This window comes from Brassica napus, unplaced genomic scaffold (assembly GCF_020379485.1).
Source record: "Brassica napus cultivar Da-Ae unplaced genomic scaffold, Da-Ae ScsIHWf_196;HRSCAF=348, whole genome shotgun sequence".
Lineage (NCBI taxonomy): Eukaryota > Viridiplantae > Streptophyta > Magnoliopsida > Brassicales > Brassicaceae > Brassica > Brassica napus.
The window spans coordinates 15,001-20,000 of NW_026015384.1; positions in this window are offsets into that span (position 1 = coordinate 15,001).

Genomic DNA, 5,000 nt, shown 5'->3' on the forward strand with positions numbered 1-5,000 from the left:
CTTTATGATTAATAATACACACACAAAATATTCAGTCTCAAACCCTTCTTTTACAACACGTTATCAGCACGATAGTCTCTAAACCCTGAGACAAAACCATAACCCAAAATCCGTCACACATAAACCCTAAATCAGGCGGAACTTCAAATCGATCGATCTCTCCAACTCCGACGAACCAGACGACGAGCCACATATCCAATTGAAGCTCTTGACGAGACGAATCCATCACCGCAAACCGTTCGTCGATCCAATCTCAGACGCGCCCACACTCGCAGCAACAATACACGGCGCCGACTTAGTTCTTGGAACCCTAATCCGAGCAAACAAGATTTTCTATCCAAATTCAAATCTTGTGAAAGATAAGTTCATCATACCTTAGTTATTTGATGATACCTTGTTTATATTATGAAGTTCATGTAATCTAATACCCCTTGTTTTGTTTCATGAGCTGAGAGGAATTGGTGCAAAGATCTAATCCCGACGAACCCTAATTCGTCCTAGCTCGCGTTCCAGCTCGTCAGCATTCGATCAGCTCCAGCCATAAGGCGTTCCTGATCCTAGACGATTTCAGCTTCCTGTTCAGAACAGAGCCAGCTCACGATTCACATCACAGGCAGCTCGAGTTCCCAATCAACCAGCTCGCAAAGGAAGCAACCCGCGACCCGATAGGAGGCAGCGTCCATCCAGCTCGCGTCCGAGGTTTATCAGCCCATCTTGGAGGTCCGGTTTCTACAATCTGCAAGACAAAGGTAATCCTAATTCTGAGAACATGAGTCGAACCTGGTTGTCTTGTAAAGATTGAAACCCTAAAAGATAATCTCTAAAACTAAAAGCCATAGGATAATAGATCAATACCCTATGAGTAAATCGAAGCTCTATAAGTTCGATCTAAACCTAAGAAAGAGATTGATCCATTGATCAATTAAAATCAGAGCCTTAAAGGTTTTGAATCTCAAATTAAAATCCCCTTGATCAAAGATCAAAGTATTCGAAATCCCCTAAAACCCTAAATTTAGTAAAATCGGTTTTAATTTGAAACTTGAGTGTTTTGATTGATCACCTCGAGATGTTATTAGAATTATCTTAAAACTCTAAATTCGAATTTAAAGATCCTAAGGCCTTGAAACCTTAAAACTTTAAAAGATTGAAAAGGTTTTGTTATCAAATGAAAGTTAGGTTGCTAGATTACCTAATAGATATGCAATAGGATTGAAAACACTTATATTAAATAATCCCCTATTGTATATGGCCGTATGGCCTAGCATCCGGATGGTTATAGAAACCGGATTGCATAATGATCCAATCCTTAGGATTGATGTATCACATAAATACCGTGAAGCTTAAGGCATCACAATATATGACCGTATGGTCTAGAGAGACATCATATCTGAATGATCATGCGACCTTGTTTGCATATCTCATGAACCGATCTTTAATATCGCTGTATCACTAATATGATCGTGTGATCTAAAGCATCACATTACAAAGCCGTGTGGCTTAATACATATCTAAGTGGCTGTATGGCCTAGCATCCGGATAGTCACATATGACCCGGACTGCATCATGATCCGATCCTTAAGATCGTTGTATCACATAATAATCGTGAAAGTCTAAAGCATTACATCGCAAAGCCGTATGGCCTTATATCCGGATGGATATATAAACCAGATTATAACATGAACCAATCTCTAAGATTGTTGTATCACACTAAGATGGTCGTGAGGTCTAAGCATCACAAGACATGGCCGTGTGACCTGACTCACACGATGATCGATTGTTTTCATAGATGCGTAAGGACTTGTTTGTGGCCGAGCTTGTTAAATATCATGCGGCTACATGACAACATTGTGAACCTAAATATTAAATGACAATGTGACTTAGATATCGAAAAGGGACTTGGTGATACAATCACCAAGGACAACAATGAGAATGAATTGGTACAATATTCCATCATCTCATTGAAGGTCTAAAAGATCAGTACATCATTATGGAAAATCCACTAGACTTTGGGTATGCTTCACAGCATAGAAATTACCACCATAAAACGGTGTTGCTTCCAAAGGCTAGAAATGACTAGAAGAATCTAAGATTCTTGGATTACAAAGTCATGGATGAGTACAACTCAGTCTTGTTTAAGACAGTCTCGGTGCTGAGACTTTGTGGTGAAATAGTAACCAAGAAAGAGTTACTAGAGAAGACCTATTCCACATTCCATGTGTTAAATGTCATACTGCAACAACAGTATAGAATAAAAGGCTTCACCACTTATACTGACCTAATCGCATGACTGCTTCTGGCAGAGACCAAATTTCAATACGACTAGTCTTATTGCTTTATGATTGCAATTATGTTTTAACCTAAGGATCATTCACGATTTTATATATAATGGAATTGGTTTTTAAAGTTTATTGAATCTTGCCTGATCTTACTTGAACATATGGATGTTTTAAAGTATTGCCTAAAGGGCATAAAACCAATAAAACCATGAATGGTATAGCAAGCATAGAAAAGAAACTATGGCTAAGGCATTTGCCTATAAGGCATTATATACACCCAAAGAAAACGTGGTCCATTGAGTTATAATGAATGGTTTCCAAATAAGAAACAATTGACAAACTAGAAGGAAGCAAGTTCCTTCAGATTTTGAAAGAAAAATCGCCTAAGACCTTGAAAGAAAGTGATCGAAAACTATACCAATGACCCCTACTGATTTAAAACTATGCTACAAAGATCAGTATGATAAGAGGCAAGAGAGGTGGTGACTATAAAGACATAGCCCACGAAATTATACACTATATGGCAAGATAGGATTAGCCATCCTAAAGCTTAAACTTGATGCAAAGAAATTGAAAAGGCACAAAGTTATCCCGTAAAGATCTCACGTTGTGAAACATGTACACATAGGGAAACTTATTAGGCTTAATAATCCCAAAGCACCACGACCTTATAGTATGTTCATGAGGGGGAGAGAGGATAAACCCATGATCAATACTACAAGTTCGTGTACTATGGTCTAAAGACCAATGTTATATGGCTTGGCCATTACTCGGCCATAAAGAGCCATTACCCGGCCAAAGAGAGGCCATGATACAAACGGCCAAACCAAAAAGGCTATCACCTATAAACAGCTTGGCCACGACCTGGCCATGACTTGGCCGTGACTTGACCTCATAGTACAGCCTTGGCAGCACACAGTCCATGACTCGGCCAAAGAAGCCGAAGAGACCATGAGAGACAACGGCCTGGCCGCAAAGGCCATAACCGGCCGGTTCGGCCATTACCTATAAAAGATTCGGCCATTACCTATATGCTTGGGGACATAATGAATTTACATGTATAGAATGATAAATAAGATCATATGCATCAGGCCATATAAGTGAGCATAGATATTCCCATCTAAAGAATGAATACGGGTCATTAAAACCAGACATACCATCTTAAGAGACTTTGAAATAAACCACCACATACATATATGTGCCGTCTAAGATGGAACCTCAGAAGAGGATTGGGAATATATGTTGGATAGGAGTATTACTTTCTCCCACGAATTCAAAGAAAGCTTGAGCCAAAACATGGGTGATTAAAATAGTGGCCAGGTACGGATTGCATGATCAAATGAATCCGACTATCCAAACATTAAAGGAGAAAGATTATAAGCTGGATAAAGAAAGAGTAAAGGAATGATAAGAATGGTTTTAACCATCATTGTCTTGGCAAGATCCTCGGACCAGAGAATATGATATAAGACGTCCAAAAGAAAGATGATATAAAGACAGCTAATTGATAAGCTAATCGAGATGCCAGACACTGACCCGAAAAGAATGAATATGTCATAACCAGCTTAGCACCAAATGAAACGTCCTAGAAGAGACATAATCAAGTTGCTATAGAGTCTATACAAGATAGACTAAGTGTTCCATAAGAGAAAGGAAACTCGGATAGAAAGAAAAGGTGCATAGAATGATAAGATCCGAAGTTATAAGAGAAACCATACAGACATTGAGAAAAGGCTGCGCAGCTACACATCTAAGGTACCAAACTATGTAGTCTTGGGACGCCAAGCTACTAAGTAACAAAGGTCCTGGATAATGAAATCTCAAAGTGATCAGATCATGTCTGGAACATAATGGAACCACATAAATGTGTCGACACCCACACACATGAATGTTATATAAAGTTGCATAAAGAGAATAGCACTTGAACATAAAGAGATAAGCGAGGATCAGAGAACCCACGAATGAGTACTCATCATACAATCATAGAATCATAAACATTATAAAGAATAGAAAGATAGACGTGGAGGTTCAAAGTATCTAAAGAGAGATGAGCGTATTGGCCATGTACATATACAGAAACGCCATCCGATAAACCAGTGAAATAGATGAATCTTGTGAGATAAAAGAAACCGTGAGAGAAGACACATAATCACGTGACCTAGAGTGTCCATGTCTTCATATTGACAGCATTAGATCATAGCTTGCACAAGGTACTCACAAAGATCAAAGGAACAGATTATAAGGAGATGAACTCCTATGTGGTGATTGCTGCTACAGATTTTCGATATTAAACCAAGTCTGGTCATAAGAAAGAAATAGATACAATACTGATGTAGTAAGCAGCATATGGATCACTGGATAAGATAAGATAAAATGAAAGAACAGCTTCGTTCCTAAGTGATTCATGGACTGAAAAGCAGCTGCATATAGTAAAGGAAATTGATCACACATGATCATTGATCTTGGAGTTGTATAAAAGACAATCCAATAAACAGTCCATATACGTAAGAGGTTTTATAAGAAATTCCTTGTGCTTATACTAAACCTAAAGGAGGTTAGTAAATATAGAATGAAATCTATGTGGGTGACTGGCTAAAACGTCCAGCACACCAGCTGAGAGCATCCGGCTCTCTGGCCAAAAGCGTCCAGCCCTCAGGCTAAAGACGTCCGGCCTATCAGCTCAAAGAGCGTCCAGTTCTTCTAGACACGCCCAGCTTTTAGACC